Source organism: Chelonia mydas, chromosome 13 (assembly GCF_015237465.2).
Source record: "Chelonia mydas isolate rCheMyd1 chromosome 13, rCheMyd1.pri.v2, whole genome shotgun sequence".
Lineage (NCBI taxonomy): Eukaryota > Metazoa > Chordata > Testudines > Cheloniidae > Chelonia > Chelonia mydas.
This window is the reverse complement of record NC_051253.2, coordinates 38,583,500-38,602,095: the sequence shown is the minus strand read 5'-3', so window position 1 is coordinate 38,602,095 and position 18,596 is coordinate 38,583,500.

Here is an 18,596-nt window from a genome sequence, read left to right as displayed (position 1 = left end):
CCTTTTGGAACAAAAAATTGTCTCCAATACATTCCAAGAACTTATTAGATAATCTGTGCCCTGCTGTGCTGTTTTCCCAACACATGTCTGGTAGTTGAAATCCCTCATTACCACCAAGTCCTGTGATTTGGATGTTTTTATTAATTGTTTGAAAAACTCCTCATCCACCTCTTCTTCCTGGTTAGGTGGTCTGTAGTAGACCCCTACTATGACATCACCTTTATTTTTTATCCCTTTTATCCTTACCCGTTTATCCCTTATCCTTTATAATGACCCATGGATTTGAATGGCAGAAAGGACCCTTACGTGAGACCATTTCACGAAGTGGGTCCTCCATTTGGCTGAAATGTTGAACTGGAGTGCACGTCATATAAGAGCATGGAGGACAGGGTCACAGAGTTCTGAGGCCAGAGAAACCATTCTGAGACCATTGTGCCCCTCTGCGTGACACTGTCAAAGTCAGATTCAGGACTCACATAATTTGTCAGACCACTCTGTTTATTAGCAAAGCACTTTGCCAGTGCACCCAGATGTGAGCCCCTCTCTGAGGCTCAAGATAACTTATTTATACAGCTAAGCCAAAGCCAATTTAACATAAGAGACAAAAGGAAGCAGAAACTGACAAATATACATACATATCTTATTTGCATACTAACGTTTACCAATCTCCTAACTCAGTAGGAGCTCTAAGTTAATTAGTTTGAGGACCCATTGTCTCACACTCCTTAATGTTTCTCTTCCTGACAACTATATTTCAACAAACCCTTCAAGTAGCATTTCTTCAATGAATTATAATTTCAATATAAAAGGAGTACTTGTGGCACCTTAGAGACTAACCAATTTATTTGAGCATGAGCTTTCGTGAGCTACAGCTCACTTCATCGGATGCATCCAGTGGAAATGCATTCAGTGGAAATGCATCCGATGAAGTGAGCTGTAGCTCACGAAAGCTTATGCTCAAATAAATTGGTTAATCTCTAAGGTGCCACAAGTACTCCTTTTCTTTTTGCGAATACAGACTAACACGGCTGTTACTCTGAAATTTCAATATAATTCATTCTACTTTCACAACACACAGCAGAGAACCCCACCCCAGTCATTTCTGTAACAAACCCATGACTTTTGTTTGAGCCACAGCATATCTTTTGAGCTACAGTATATCTACCTGATATCGGTGGTAGTGCTGGACAGGGAGGGAGGTGATCTGGATTCTTATCCTTATCAGCCACCAGTCTGCAATGGTTGAGAGTGAACATGAATCCCTTGGTGCAGTGGTCCCCAGAGGGCAGCAGAACCTGGGGAAGGAGACAGAGACGTCTATCGCGTAGTGACCTCACGGAAGCAGGAAAGGGTCAGGAAGTGAGAGCATGCGGTGTCCTGTACAAAGACCATGAGTTGTTAACACAGGTAGGGGAATGAGCTAGAAGTTGCTGTACCCTGTACTGAGCAAATGAGGGCTGCAGAGCTCTGAAGGACAGAGATCTAGCAACTCTCCGTTCCACCTGCCGTTGTGGTCATCTGTGAAAACCACATGGCTTTTCTCTTTTATTTTAAACTTCAGCTGAAAGTCTGTGGTTTCCCCACTGCCTGCTGCCTTCTTAACTAACCATGCCATATGAGAGAGAGGGTCTTCAAGAGCGACTATCCTATTGTCATACTGTGTGCAATTTTCAAGGGATAAGAGTTTTATGTTGATAGAGTCTTTCATTCAAACTTTGTCTTGCAATTTATAGCTTTGAAGTTTTGCTGAACTCTATGTTCTGAAAGGGCACGACTATCACCAGGCAGCCTTAATTGTGCATTTTTTGACTGAAGGGTTCATGTTTGGTTATTCCACCTGGAAACAGTCAGAGCACACTCTGGCTGTTTTGTAGAGGCAATGCACACATTGCTTCTATCCAAGGACAAGGACTAGATATGAACCATGAAAAGTTGATTATAAGACGGTGACCGTGGGAAGCTTTCTTAGCCTGGGCTCAAGGCCTGAGAACCAGGATTGTAGTAGATAAAAGTTGGTAAGTAAGAATATTAATCAACGTCATGCATTCCTTTGTTGTATCTTTTTGCGGTAGGAGTATGTAATGCATAAGGGGGAGAAATATAATAAAAGGAGAAGGTTGAAAGCTGGGGGGGCAGCAGCCCATTTCAGCTGACCAGCCTACTTGCTTGCATAAAGCTGTGTTCTGTCTCATCATTAAACCGCCACATTTGACATTTAACCTTTTGCAGTAAAGTCTGTTACCTCTGTCATATTTGTTTTCTGTTTATCTATTAATAACAGTAATAAAGCACTTTATCACCCAAGCACTTTATTAATATTACAGCAGGGTGTTTGAACATGATCCATTGTCATACTGAGTGAATGGGACCGAGGTGCCCTGAGTCATTTTTGAAAATGGGACTAATGTAACATTTTTCAAAGCATCTAAATGACGTGAGATCCTAAGCACCAGATTTTTAAAGGTGTGTATATAACCCCCTAATGCCCATTGAGTTCAATGCCTCATTGGAGTTAGGGACAGATTTTTCTGAAGATAATTGGGTGCTTAAGTAACATTTTCAAAAGTGACTTGGGCATTTGAAATCTTTAATTGAAAAATAATAGAATTCAAGTTAAGCTCCTAATTGTCTAAAGGGGCCAATTTAAAAAAAAAAAAAGGATGCATAATGATGCAGAGAGGCACTTAATGGGATTTTCAAAGCACCCAACCCACATTGAAATCCTTTTGAAAGTCCCACTAGGCATGTATATGCATATTTAGATGCCACATTTCTTTAACAATCTGACCCTAAGTCACTTTTAAAAATGTAACTTAAGATCCTAAGTCATTTGATGCATCTGAATATCCACCTCATTCCTTGGTCTTTACAAATTATGAATCACAATGTAAAGTTTTTCAGTCTCTTTTGAAGAGAACCACCCTTTCCCATCTGAGCGTGTCTTTGAGGGCACCTCTTACTTTCTCATTCCTGAGGCTGTATACGAATGGGTTTAGCAAAGGGGTGACCATGGTATGAAGAATGGCTGCTGCTTTGTAGAACCTCGATGAGTGGCTCTTTGGGGGTAATATGTACATGCATCTGAAGAAGTGGGTTTTTAACTGATGAAAGCTTATGCCCAAATAAATCTGTTAGTCTTTAAGGTGCCACCAGGCTCCTCATTGTTTATATACATGAAAATGGAACAGCTGTAGAAGATGACACCACTGCAATGTGAGCTGCGCAGGTGGAAAATGCCTTTTAATGACTGGTGGTGAATGGGATGTGTGATATGGTGGTGATGATATACATGTAGGACTCTGTTGTTAAGCAAAAAGCTAAGCAACACAGTGGAAGTGTATAGGGAGCCCACCTATTCAATGATTTGTGTGTCTGTACAAGCCAGTTTGAAAAGGGATCTTATGTCACACAAGAAATGGTTAATGACATTGGGGCAGCAGAATGGCAAGCAGGACACCAGGATGGCTGGGCAGGGAACTGATTTAAAGGCTCCCAACCAGGCACCAATAATCAGCTGGAGAGGCAATTGCCCATTCATGATGGCCAGTCAATACAAAGGCTTACATATAGCTATGTATCTATCAAAGGACATCACGGCTACCAGGATATATTCCGAGGTCCCAAGGAAGAAATAGATTTGGGTGAAACACCCACTGATGAATCTTAAGTTAGCACATCAAGCTATTTCTTTCATTGTTTTGGGAAGGATGACTGTGGTGAACCATATCTCTGTGATGGACAAGTTGCAGAGAAACCAGTACATGGGAGTATGGAGGTGATAACCACTCCACACCAACACTATGATCACCACCTTCCCCATAAGCGTCAGCACGTAGATCACCAGAAGAAGTAGGAAGACGAGGATTTTGAATCTGGAGTTGCACAGAAATCCTACTATGATGAATTCCTTCACTCTGGTTTGGTTCTCAGTCTCCATGGCTTTATATCTCATCAGTTGCATAAAGAAGAGAAGGAAGATACAATCAGCATAATTTCTTATTTACAGTAAAGCACCTCAGTCTACTTTAGATCAGATTTTTCAAGGAGTAAAAGGGAGTTGTCCAACTCTCCCTGAAATTCAACGGGACTCGTGTGTTGTTTTTGAATAATGATCTGCAATGGCTCAAATGGTATTATGTCCTCAAAGATTATTAATCCAAGAGTAATACAGCCCTCTACAGCATGCAGAAAGAAGCCCTACTTTACCACGCTGGGTGGATGTTGAAGAGAAGGAGTTCGGTCCCTTTCTTTGTACCTGGTGGAATGCTGACAATATTCACTCCCAAACTAACTTTCCAGATCTTTCCTTTCATAGGATGAAAGATACAATTCCTTTTGCAGGGAAAAATACTTTCCCCCTGACATAAATATAAAGGGACCGGTAACCACCTTTCTGTATACAGTGCTATAACATCCCTCCTGGCCAGAGGCAAAATCCTTTCACCTGTAAAGGGTTAAGAAGCTTAGGTAACCTGGCTGGCACCTGACCCAAAATGACCAATAAGAGGACAAGATACTTTCAAATCTGGAGGGGGGGAAAGGCTTTTGTCTGTCTGTGTGATGCCTCTGCTGGGGACAGATCAATAAAGCAAGCAATTCAACTCCCATAAACTTAGTAAGTAACCTAGCTAGAAAATGCATTAGGTTTTCTTTTGTTTTTTGGCTTTTGAAATTCACTGTGCTGGAGGGAATGTGTATTCCTGTTTTTGTGTCTTTTTGTAACTTAAGGTTTTGACTAGAGGGATTCTCTACGTTTTGAATCTGATTGCCTGTAAGATTAGCTTCCATTCTGATCTTACAGAGTTGTTCTCTTATCTTTGTTTGTTCTTCTAATAAAGTTCTGTTTTTTTAAGAATCTGATTGGGTTTTTTGGGTCTTAAAAATCCAAGGCTGGTTTGTGCTCATCTTGTTTATTCTCAAGCCTCCCCAGGAAAGGGGGTGTAAGGGCTTGGGGGGATATTTTGGGGGAAGACGTCTCAAAGTGGTCTCTTCCCTGATTCTTTATTAATTAGCTTGGTGGTGGCAGCATACTAGGTTTTAACCTAAGCTGGTAAGACAAGGCAAAATTTGTGCCTTGGGAACTTTTTTAACCTAAGCTGGTAAAAATAAGCTTAGGGTTTTTTTCATGTGGGTCTCCACATCTGTACCCTAGAGTTCAGAGTGGGGAGGCAACCCTGACACCCCCCCACAATTAATTTCACCGTGTGTTCAGTTTTTCTTAGTGCTGATGGACCATAAAAGAAATTATTTAATTTACCTAACTGATGAGTATAAAGGAATCTCTAGCATCATTATTACTCATAGCTGTAACAACCACCAGTTCTTCATGAGCTAAAAACATCTTTCAATGGGTCATTATTTCATCTATGATAGAACTTATCTGTAATAATAAGTACCCCTTAATAATTGCTCAGTGTTGTTTATAACATACTGCTGTAGACACTTTTCAGAAGTTTAAGGGTTCTCCTCCCTGGCCACCTGGACTCTATTGGTAAAGTCAGGGTTAAAAAATTGCACATATTCCATCTCGTTCCCTTTATGTTTAACTGAAGGTCAAAATATTTTAGATTCAATACGTATAAGGCAATAAATGTATTGACACACACACACACACATACACGGGCTTTTGTAAACAAATGAATACATATAGTATATAAATGAATGACTAGAGCTCAGCATATAAAAAGTTAGTGAATATTAACATCAGCTTTTTGAAACCCCCAGCCTTACCCTTAAAAATTAAAGAGAAGTGGCAAATGGAACATAGTCAATAAGACTCTACATGGTGAGAATACCTCAGAGCAGTGAAGTCTTCTTATTCTAGCAGGCAAAGGCATAATAAGACTGGTTGGATGGAAGTTAAAGCTAGAGAAATCCCAATCAGAATTAAAGCACTGATTTTTAACAGCAGCGTGGGCCGGGTCACTGCTTTCCCCATCTCCCATTGATTGGGAACTGAGAACCGCAGCCACTGGGAGCTGCAGGGCTCCATGCCTGTGGATCCTCAGGTAAGCAAACCACCTGGGCAGCCCACCAGCAGCTAAGCCTGATGAACCGCTTCCAGCCTGCAGACCAGAGGTTCCCGACCACTGCTCTAGGCCGTTATCTAACTCATTGATGAAGATATTAACAGAACCGATCCCTGTGGGACCCCACTCGTTATGCCCTTCTAGCATCACTGTGAACCACTGATAACTACTCTCTGGGACAAAGGGGGCTTTTGATGAAAGCTTATGCCTGAATAAATCTGTTAGTCTTTAAGGTGCCACCGGATTCCTCGGGTTTTTTTTTAATTCTCTGGGAATAGTTTTCCAACCAGTTCTGCACCCACCTTACAATAGCTCCATCTAGGTTGCATTTCCCTAGTTAGTTTAGTAAAGCTTTTGATACTGTCTCACATGACCTTCTCATAAAGTCAAGATATACCATGTCTACCGCTTCCCTGCCATCCACAAGGCTTGTTACCCCGTCAAAGAAAGCCTTCAGGTTGGTTTGATGTGATTTGGTCTTGACAAATCCATGCTGACTGTTACTTATCACCTTATTATCTTCTAGGTGTTTGCAAATTGATTGCTTAATTATTTGTTCCATTATCTTTTCAGGTCCAGGGCAATAGCCGCATGGCCCTCAGTCCCACCCAGCCTTGCACTCCATAAACCTGCCTTACACTGCTCAACCCCCCACCCTCACCCCCGTTGGAAAGTGCAAGCTCATACATCTGTCATTTTATCAAAGAAAATGAATCTGCACCAGCTCTTGTTAATCTGAGCAGAGATTCCCCAAACAAGTCAAGCAACATACATTGGTTTAGATTATAATTTAAAAGAATATTGTCTTAAATGATTAAAACCAGTTAAAATCTCAGTGATACAGGCACAAAAGGTCAGAATTGGTTACAAAAATAAAAGATAAACATGAGTCTTATTCCTAAGCCTCTACCAAGCTAAATAAACTTTGAAGCAAACAACTTTTCTCACTCCTTTGGCTGTTGCAAGCCGTTCACAGTTCTGCATACATGGGGTAGATTCCCTTCCCAGCTGGTGACCAATCCCTCCAGCTCAAAGTCTTTCAAACAATCTTGTTTCAGTAGAGCTGGGAGAGAAGAGAGGCCATAATCTGGAAAATTAAAGGGACACTGCTGTTCTAAAGTCCAGCTTTTACCCTAGAGGATGTCACATTACCTCCTAGTCTGAGTGAGCATATTTTCACCAATATGATAGCTTCACAGTCGAGATCCAAAATCACATGGTTAACAAAATTACCTTTCTTCCGCTACAGAATACGATTGCTTTAGTAATGGAGCATGCTTTATATATTCCTACTTATACTGCAGTTTATTTTACAGGCCTCACCATCATATTACTCTTCTTCAGTATATAATTCACACAGTTATTTCCTTTCCTGGATATTCTCACTCACAGAACCTGGACAACTGCTTTTTTCATCAGCATCTCCAGCCTCAGAGTGTGACACAACTGCTTTTATTATAGCTTGGGTCATGAACTCCAAGTCTGTAGTTTACACTCCCAGCTACAGTCAAACACCAGTGGGACCAAATGCTCATTAATACATTTTTTTTCCTGAGCCTGCATTCACCAATTAAGATGATGATTCTAGTACGAGTCAAGGAGATAAATAAACATGATCTCCTTGGAATTATGTTGATTTAAGGTAAGCTGAGGATCTGGTGCAAGGAATCTATGGTTTTTCTAGTCTACGATTTTCTGCCTCTCTCCTGGTTCCTCATGAATGTTCCTTTATGGTCCAGTGCCGGAGTGTTCTCTACAGAAAGAATATCTTTTGGTTAAGGGACTCAGAAGATCTGGCTTTAATTCCTGGCTCTGTCAGAAACTTTTGGGAATTTGGGCAGGTCACTTAATACTTGTGCAATGGATGTAAAGAGAGTTTTTATCCTCACACTACCAAGCTGAGATAGCATTCTTTAATGTTTGCATGGGGCTTCACCAAAAAATCAACCTTCCATTTGGATGACAAATTAAAATACAACTGCTGGGTTTACATTTGCCAAGGAGTTACACAGGGTAGTCATGTCATATCTGCCAACAAAAATCTCTGTCACCTAATGTGTAATGAGACACATTCATTCCTGATGTATCTCCTCTGAAGGCAATGGAGGTTTGACTGAAAAGTGAAATTCACCTCTGGGCAGATGGCCAGAACTAGAGTTGTTTGAAGATATTCTGACTGAACAGTTTCCTCTCAGAAAATGCTGCCTCAACTGAATAAAAAATGTGAGGGAATAGATGGATTTCATTAAAACTTTCATGGGAAATTATTGACATTTCATTCCAATGAGGTGAAAAGTTTATTTTGATGTCCTCATGTAGAGATTTCCTTTTTGCATAGAATTTGAAAATTCGGGGGAGGGTTGTTCCCAATCAGCTTGCAATCAAATTCTGAGATAGTGAGATCCTCCCTGAAATGAAGTGACCTTTCTCTTCACATCTCTAACCATACTTCATTTTGCATAATAGCTTAGCCCATGAGATGATTTAGTTGGGGATAGTAGCAATGTAAAGGATTACACCTTGGGCCAAAGTGTGAACCCAATACTCTTAGTTTATCACCTTTTCTCATTCAAGATTCCCATTGGTGTGCAAGGGACACTGCTTAACTGAGCAATAGCTCACCAGCAGCATTACAGGACTTCAGAAACAGTTGTGCAGTGTGAATAAAGGTGGCAGCATCTCACCATTGAGTAAATTCTACCCTCGGTGTGGGTACGGCTGGTAGGGTTATGTGCTATGAACTACATTGTGAAACTTTTACTCATATTGGTGAGTTTCACAAACCCAGTGAGACTCCCCCTGCAGCCCACCTATGTGATGGGAATCTTACTCCTGGATTTCAAAGTTCTCAACAGCAGTGTTTCCTCACTGGTGTATTTCTTGGGCACTGGCTCTCAGTCTGTTACCCCATCATGGAAATAGAGGCCCTTCAGCCAACCTGACTCAGTTCCCAGTGGCAACCCCCTCCCCCCTACAAGATACCCAAGAGTTTAAACAGCCTTATCCAGATTCCCACCAAAGATGAGAGTCTTCTAGGTGGCTGTTTAACTCTTTCAGGAGGCACGTGGTAGTTGTGAGCTCAGTCTTCCCTGGGAATTTCTTTGGGGACCATCTGGGATTCAGGCTCCTACATGATGTGTTGCTTCTCCTAATTGGAGTCTTTCAGCCCAGCTTGCCCTCTCTTGGTCCTTGACTGGTCTATTCCCTTCCTCTCTCTTGCCTAACGCTTCCTGTTACTCTAGTCATCCTGTTGGTCCACTACAGTAAGGGAGGTGAGGTGAGAGTTCCCCACTTCCTCCTCCAGCCATGGTATGTGAGGCAAAGCAGGTGCCTCTCCCATTGGCTAGCATAGGTGGCTTCCCAACCAGAGTGTTTAAAGCTTCTGCCACTAACACCGCTGCTGCTTTGTTCTCAAAGAGTAAAGTGCATACCGCCCCCCCCCCTCGCTCCTTCAACTTTCAGTAAGATTTGGGCATCTAACTCCTTAGGTCCCTTTGAAAATTATTCCAACCAAAATAGTCTAGATAGTCTTTCATCCTACAAAAAGAGACACAGCAATGCACACAAAAGTATGTGTGTGTGTGTGAGAGAGAGAGAGATCTCAGTGGTTTGAGCATTGGCCTGCTAAACCCAGGGCTGTGAGTTCAATCCTTGAAGGGGCCATTTAGGGATCTGGGGCAAAAATTGGGGATTGGTCCTGCTTTGAGCAGGGGGGTTGGACTAGATGACCTCCTGAGGTCCCTTCCAACCCTGTGATTCTGTGTGTGTGAGAGAGATGGGGGCTTAGGGGAATAGAAACAGACAGAGATGGGTGTGTATGGGGATAGAGAGATTGAAAATACAAAAGTCAGAAGAGAACATTTGATATTTTTTCTGTTCACTGCTAACAGGAAGGTACTGGGAGGAAATAACTTTTGGTGGTTTGCCGGATGATACAGTTGCTACAGTAACCTGGACCAAAGAGGGTTATTGGTTGTCAAAATAAATCCCCTCCCCCCATCATCCTTCCCCTGCACTATGTCAGTTACTAGCGGGCGCCCAAATGAGGCACAATGCTGCGGTGGAAGCAGCTCATCTAGTCACGCCATGCAAAACAACAGCCTCATGCTCATTTCAGAAAAACATTTTAACCACCACCGTCTTTGATGTGATGTATTTCTGATGCTGACCTCAGTGCCCCAGTTTGATGCTAAGCGGTGCTGGGCTGTAGGTTGAGCTGTGGGGCAGGGTGAAGTTCAAAGTCTCAGTCCTTGTCTCCATGGTGCTTAGTGGCCCAGGAAACCTAAAGCTTTGGAAAAGTGGAATATTCTGTCATAAGGGTAACATTGGTCCATCCAGAAACCGGAGATTTTGTGGTGGCTGGTCTGGGACTGGGGAATGATCTTCCACAGGAACTAAGGACTACCCCAAACCTCACTCCCTTCCACTCCAAGTACAAGCTTCACTTAATCAACCTACCCTCTGTAACAGGGACACAGAGCAGCATGAGACATTTTAAAAATATCTACCCCACCCCCCACAACAAAACCCTACCAAAACACAACGCTCCACCGCAGACACAACTCTCTCCTTGGAGCGAGGAGGAGAGAGAGAAAACAAAGCGCGTGTGACAGATGTTAGTTGCAATTAAGGGGTTGGGCCAAAATTTTTTGCTCTGTCGTCACCCTTGTTGTCATCTCTGGAGGGCCCAAGTAGAGAAGAGAATTTTTTCTTTTTGACATTTGTGTACCTCTTTTCTACAGGGCCAATCACCCACTCTGCTGGACAAACACCAATTTTCCTCTCCAGTCAACTACAGAAAATAGGTCAGACAGAGACACACATACACTTTGCTGTTCACGCCACAAGCTACCGCAGATGTTTTCATAGAATCATAGAATCATAGAATATCAGGGTTGGAAGGGACCTCAGAAGGTCATCTAGTCCAACCCCCTGCTCGAAGCAGGACCAAGTCCCAGTTAAATCATTTTAACTGGTTTTGTTGTTCTGCAGATGAGAAATGTTCCCTTAACCAAAGCAAGCTATTTTGTGCATGAAGAAGCGAGACTCTTTCACCCTTGGAAGGAGATGGGCTAACACATGGGCAACTGACGGACCTGGGGACATAATTACATTGGGAGAGGTGCTAAATCACAGAGTTACTGTTATGACTAACAATAATGGTGGTCACTAGTCAGAGATAGAGGGCGATGGAAGAGGTATAAGGAAGACAGGTAGCAGGGTGAGTATGGAAAGATGTAAATTGGGATTTTCTAAGAGATTTAGATGCCCAACTCCAATTGAATTTGAACGTCTAACTTCCTTTGGCCACACACTTCATCTGTTGTCCTTTTGGGAAAGAACACTCAGGATCTCCTTATGGGACCCCATGGAAGCTGCCTTAGGAATTTGGCACCAAATTCCCTGTGAAATTAATGGGAATCAGGCCATCAAATCCCCTAGGCACTCTTGAAAAGTGCAGACTTAATGCCAGGTGCTACACTTAAAGTTACTTCAAAAGCTGTTACTGAGGGTGTTTCCACATACCCCAGAATATTCTCACAACTTTCTGTGTTTGCAGACAACCAGCATGAAGCCTGAGGTCATATATGTGTGTCAGTTTATGAGAGACACTGGGTCAAAACCAGTTAGGGTTAACACAAAAATCCATCTACTTTTATACCCCATTAGCCCATAGGGGGCAGTAGATGCACAAAAACCAGACACATTTCCACACTGATAAATAGCAAGTTTACCATCATAATTTTTTACATTAGAATCATAGAATATCAGGGTTGGAAGGGACCTCAGAAGGTCATCTAGTCCAACCCCCTGCTCAAAGCAGGACCAATCCCCAATTTTTGCTCCAAGATCCCTAAATGGTCCCCTCAAGGATTGAACTCACAACCCCGGGGTTTAGCAGGCCAACACTCAAACCACTGAACTATCCCTCCCCTCATTTCCTGTAACTCTTCTGGATTTAGTTTCGACAGGCACCCTGTTACGAATCTATGTTCTATGCAGGAAGTCAGAAAACAGGTGATTGTCCAGGGGAGTCAAAGAAGCTGCCTTAAGAGGTAGATAGGCACAGACTTCCTATAAACTCCTTCACTTGTGGTGTGAGGAGAGCCTGAGATATTTAAGTGCCTATTGATGCAGATAGGGGCCTGGGAATGGAGTTTGAAAGGTATTTAGGTGCCTAAAGAGGGAGATAGGCTTCTAATGGAGTTTACAAAGGCACCTAAGTGAGTTAGCTGCCCAACTGCCATTGACATTAAAAAAAAAAGTAAGAGAAATTAAATATTCTGAGGTAGAGAATCATCTTTGCAGCGTTTTTGATCTAGACTTGTTCATTTGGTCAGAGGGGGCGAGGCTTTGGACAGCTTTTTCTCACACACTGCTGCCTACCTTTAGCCCACCTTTATCACAACTTTGGTTAATAAGTTTTTCAGTCCCATCTTGACTGCATGCTTTCTTTGCACAAACCAGCTTTCCCCCTGTGCCAGCGATTCAATTGCACTGTTTAAAACCACAAAGTCTTCTTATGCCACATACATCCCTCCCCCTTAAATATGCTATACGCTAGGTCTGAAAGTATGAGAACTGAGATTCTAGGCACTTTCCAAAGAGAGAAGGAGGAGGATCCATGCCCCAGGGAACACACAATGTAGAAATAGACAGACAAGTTAACAAACAGAGGGTGGGGAGAGGAAAGATTTGCAACCAGCATGGAGTTGTACAAACAAAATTTATATAAATACGGTAACAGCATTATAGTGAGATTGGGTTTGATTTTACCGCTTCATACTTCCTCTAGAAACATTAACCTGAACATATATGTCAATGATAGGTTCAGGCTAATGTTGCTGGGACTGCAATTAAGGATTTGTGTTACACTGTTGGTGGCAGAAAGAAGATCCCTGTGATGTAGCCGAGACCTTCACCGTCAGTGGAAACTTACTGTATAGAAAGGTTAACTATGTCCCATAACTTTACCCTCCATTGCTTTTCAGTGTGTGTGTGTGTGTGTGTGTGATATCAGCTTTGACTACCCTTAACTGGATTTAGACAATTGTTTTCTTTGTGGAATCCTGTGCGTAAGGTGAATTCTCTTTATATAATGGAGATCTGTCTATCAGACTACACGTGCATTAGCCGTACCAACAATGCTATGCTGCCAGAAACCAAGGGATCTCGTCTGATAGAAGAAGAAGATGAAAAGTTGAACAACGAAGCATTTCAGAACTGGGCTTGCTGCAGTTTGCAGGAAGCATTCGGCCACATGGGCAGCTCCAAGTAGCAACTCATTTCTCTGGAATACAATTCTGAGAAGTTGTGCTGAATCCCCTCTGAGCCACAAAGACAGTTTATGTAAAGAGGTTTAGCACAGTGACTGGGATATACAAACACAGTGATACAGACACCATAGATCCCTGCACAAAAACCTTGAACAAAGCAAACACTTTTTTTCCTCAGGCAAATGTCTAGCCCTTGGGGTTTTTTGACATTTTCAGAGGAAGTTACATGAGAAGACAGAAGAAAGGGCCAGCAAAATGTTTGTCCATGTTTTTCTAAAAAATAAATAAATCTTAATTATGATTTACTCTTTTAAATCCCTTGTTTTTCGTTTATTGTGAAGGAAAATGGAGCGATTATCCATATGTTATTGCATTGGTTTAATAATAATATTTTAATTACTTCTTTTACCTTTGCACATTTCTTTATAAGCTGTAGAGTGCACATGCCTAATTACTCGAAACAGGGTTTTATCCTCATTAGTTAATTTAAAGAAGTAAAACATCCATAACTATTTTTATTATTTGCAAAACAGAGTGTTGCCTTGCTACATGGTCCCACATATGGCATGTTGCCGTTCTTTGGGACCCCTAATCAATCCTTCTCAACCCACTGGCAGATCTTGGCTTTGAGAGATGGAATTTGTTTCTGAAAGCAGGACATTTTGGGAGTCAAGCATCAAAATTCTTCTGTAAGGCCCTGCTCCTACAGAAACTGAGCATGTGTTTCAGTTTACACATTGTAATAGACCCACTGAAATGTGAATAGGGCTACTCAGCGGGACAGATCCTCAGCTGCTGTAAATTTTTATATTGGCTTCAATGGTGCCAGGACCATTTACACCAATCAAGAATGTGCCTCAGGTTGTACAAAGTCTTTGCAGGACTGAGGCTTCAAGACAATAAGAACAGGTAAGTGCTGGCACAGGTTACAAGGGAAGGTTGTGGAATCCCCATCTTTGAAGGGTTTTAAGAACAGGTTAGACAAACACCTGTCAGGGTGATTTACATAAACTTGGTTCTGTCTCAGAGAGGAGGGCTGGACTAGATGACCTCTCAAGGTTCCTTCCCGCCCTACACTGCCACGAAACGCCACAGCTGTGCAGCTGCAGTGTGTCAGTGTAGTTACTACCTATACTGACGGGAGAGTATCTCCCTCTCGCGTCAGTAATCCATCTCCCCAAGAGGTGATAGCTAGGATGACAGAATAAATCTTCTATTGACCTATTTCTTTCTATGTAGGGACTTAGGTCGCTTTAACTAAGGCCTTTTCTACACTGGCAAGTTGGAGCGCATTAAATCAGCGCCGGGTGCTGTAGCTCCTGAGATGTCCACATTGGGAAGACACATAGAGCGCACAGAGCTGGAGCGCTCCTGGTAATCCACCTCCATGAGAGGTGTAGAGCTTTCTGCGCCAGGTCTATTACTGCGCCCTGATCGGCCTCCAGAAGTGCCCCACAATGCCTGTTCTAGCCACTCTGGTCATCAATTTGAACTCTACTGCCCTGCCCTCAGGTGACCAAGTATCAGCCCAGGGCTGTCCTTACTCATATGCAAGGTACACAGCTGCGTAGAGCACCAGGAAATTTGGCACCAAGTTTCCTGGTGCCCTGCACAGCTGCTTGCTGCTCCAGTCCCTGCTCTGCCTCTCCAGTCCCTCCAGAACCTCTGCCTCTTCCCCATGGCCCCCACCCCTGCTCCTCCCCAACCCTGCCCCACTCCACCACTGCCCCAACCCCCGCCTTGCTCCGCCCCAGCCCCACTCCTTCCCACCCCTGAGCTCTGCAGCAGGGCAGGGCCAGCACTCATCGGTAGCGGGAAGTGCAGTGACCCGGTCCAAGCTACGCTGCGGAGGGGCTGAGGAGGGCCCCAGAATAGCCAGGGACAGCCCTGTATCAGCCCCACCCTTTAAATTCTCTGGGAATTTTGAAAGTCTCCTTCCTTTTGGCTCAGCTAGGCATGGAGTGCTCTCAGCGAATCTGTCCAGGTGACAATGCCTCCATGGGCCAGGCGATCCCCAGCATGGAGCAATGCTGAGGTACTGGACCTCCTCAGTGTTTGGGGGGAGGAGGCTGTCCAGTCCCAGCTGTCCAGTCCCAGCTGCGCTCCAGCTGTAGGAATTATGATACCTTTGGACAGATATCAAGGGCCATGATGGAAAGGGGAAATGACCGGGACACACTGCAGTGCAGGGTAAAAGTGAAGGAGCTGCAGAATGCCTATCACAAGGTGCAGGAGGCAAACCACCACTCTGGTACTGCGCCCACAACCTGCTGGTTCTACAAAGAGCTGGACGCAATACTTGGGGGTGACCCCACCTCCACTCCAAAGAGCACCATGGACACTTCAGAGGCCATGCCAGCCAGAGGAAGGGCACTTTCAAAATTTCCAGGGAATTTAAAGGGCAGGGCAGTAGAGTTCAAAGTGATGACCAGAGTGGCTAGAAGAGGCATTGTGGGACACATCCCAGAGGCCTATCAGAGTGCAGTAATAGACCAAGGCGTCCACACTGGCATCGCAGCGCTTCAGCCTGGGCACAGAAAGGTCTATGCTTCTTATGGAGGTGGATTACCAGGAGCGCTCCAGCCATGGAGTCCAGGCGCGCTACGTGCCTTGCCAGTGTGGACACCTCAGGAGTTATAGCGCCCGGGGCTGATTTAATGTGCTCCAACTTGCAAGTGCAGACAAGGCCTAAGTCTCATGTTGCTTGTGATGGCTTTCCAGGTTAATTTTATTCGTAAAGACTTTGGAGATTCCTCAGATTAGTAGGTGCTAAAGTTACATCTTTCTTACAACCTTCTTTTCCAGGTGTCCAGGCACAAATTAGATTTGTGGAATCTGGAGGGGATGTGAATCAGCCTGGTGACTCCCTCCACCTCTCCTTCAGTTTTGGAGACGACTGGCTAAGCTGACTCTGACTGTCTCCTGGCAAAGGACTGGAGAGGGTTGCCACCATTATCTTTTGGACAGGAGACACTAAACATTATGCTGCTTCTGTAACAGGGCGGTTCAGCATCTCCAGATCCAATGCCCAGAATATGCTCTATTTGCAAATGAATAACCTGAAACCTGAAGACACGGCTATAGAATCACAGAACTGGAAGGGACCTCGAGAGGTCATCAAGTCCAGTTCCCTACACTCATGGCAGGACCAGCAACATTTAGACCATCCCTGACAGATGTATGTCTAACCTGTTCTTAAAAATCTCCAATGAAGGAGATTCCTCAACCTCCCTAGGCAATTTATTCCAGTGCTTAACCACCCTGACAGTTAGGAAGTTTTTCCTAATGTCCAACCTAAACCTCCCTTGCTGCTATTTAAGACCAGTGCTTCTCGTCCTATCATCAGAGGTTAAGGAGAATAATTTTTCTCCCTCCTCGTTAACAACCTTTTAGGTATTTGAAAACTGTTATCATGTCCCCTCTCAGTCTTCTCTTCTCCAGACTAAACAAACCCAGTTCTTTCAATGTTCCCTCGTAGGTCAGGTTTTCTAGACCGGTAATCATTTTTGTTGCTCTTCTCTGGACTGTCTCCGATTTGTCAATATCTTTTCTGAAATGTGGCGCCCAGAACTGGACACAATACTCCAGCTGTGTAGAGTGGAAGAATTACTTCTCATGTCTTGCTTACAAGACTCTTACTAATACATCCCAGAATGATGTTTGCTTTTTTTGCAACAGTGTTACACTGTTGACTCATATTTAGCTTATGGTCCACTATGACCCCCAGATCCCTTTCCGCAGTACTCCTTCCTAGGCAGTCATTTCCCATTCTGTAGGTGTGCATCAGATTGTTCCTTCCTAAGTAGAGTACTTTGCATTTGTCCTTACTGAATTTCATCCTATTTACTTCAGACCATTCCTCCAGTTTGTCCAGTCATTTTGAATTTTCATCCTATCCTTCAAGGCACTTGCAACCCCTCCCAGCTTGGTATCGTCCACAAACTTTATAAGTGCACTCTCTATGCCATGATCTAAATTGTTGATGAAGACATTGAAAAGAACTGGACCCCAGAACTGATCCCTGCAGGACCCCACTCTTTATGCCCTTCCAGCCTGACTGTGAACCGTTGATAAGTACTCTCTGGGAGCGGTTTTCCAAACTGTTATGCACCCACCTTATAGTACCTCCATTTGGTTGTATTTCCCTAGTTTGTTTAGAAGAAGGGCATGCGAAACTGTATCAAAAGCCTTTCTGACGTCTAGATATGCCACATTTACCGCTTCCCCCCTATCCACAAGGTTTGTTACCCTGTCAAAAAAAGCGGTCAGGTTGGTGTGACAAGATTTGTTCTTGACAAATCCATGTTGATTATTACTTATTGCCGTATTATTTTCTAGATATTTGCAAATTGATTTTTTAATTATTTGCTCCATTATTTTACCAGGTACAGAAGTTAAGCTGATTGGTCTGTAATTGCTTGGGTTGCCCTTGTTTCCCGTTTTATAAATAGGCACGATATGTGCTCTTTTCCAGTCTTCTGCAATGTCTCCTGTCTTCCATGACTTTTCAACGATAATAGCTAATGGCTCAGATATCTCCTCAGCCGGTTCCTTGAGTATTCTAGGATGCATTTCATCAGGCCCTGGTGACTTGAAGACCTCAAAGTTGTGCAAGTAACTTTTAACTTGTTCTTACCCTATTTTAGCATCTGAACCTATCCCATTTTCACTGGCATTCACCACGTTAGGCGCCCAAATGCTACCTGCCTTCTCGGTGAAAACCGAAACAAAGAAATCATTAAGCACCTCTGCCATTTCCACATTTTCTGTTATTGTTTTTCCCTCTTCATTGGGTAATGGGCTACCCTTTCCTTGGTCTTCCTCTTGCTTCTAATGTATTTGTAGAATGTTTTCTAGTTACCCTTTATGTCTATAGCTAGTTTGATCTCGTTTTGTGCCTTGGCCTTTCTAATGTTACCCCTATGTATATGTGTTAATTGTTTATATTCATCCTTTGTAATTTGACCTTGTTTCACTTTTTGTGGGACTCTTTTTTTGTTTTTTTAGATCATTCAAGATCTCCTGGTTAAGCCAGGGCAGTCTCTTGCCATACTTCCTATCTTTCCTACTCAGGGGGTTAGTTTGCACTTGTGCCTTTAATAATGTCTCTTTGAAAAACTAAAAACTGTCTTCTACTGTTTTTCCCCTGAGACTTGCTTCCCCTGAGACCTTACCTCCCAACTCCCTGAGTTTGCTAAGTCTGCCATCTTGAAATACATTGACTTTATTGTGCTGTTTTCCCTCCTACCATTCCTTAGAATCATGAATTCTGTCATTTCATGGTCACTTT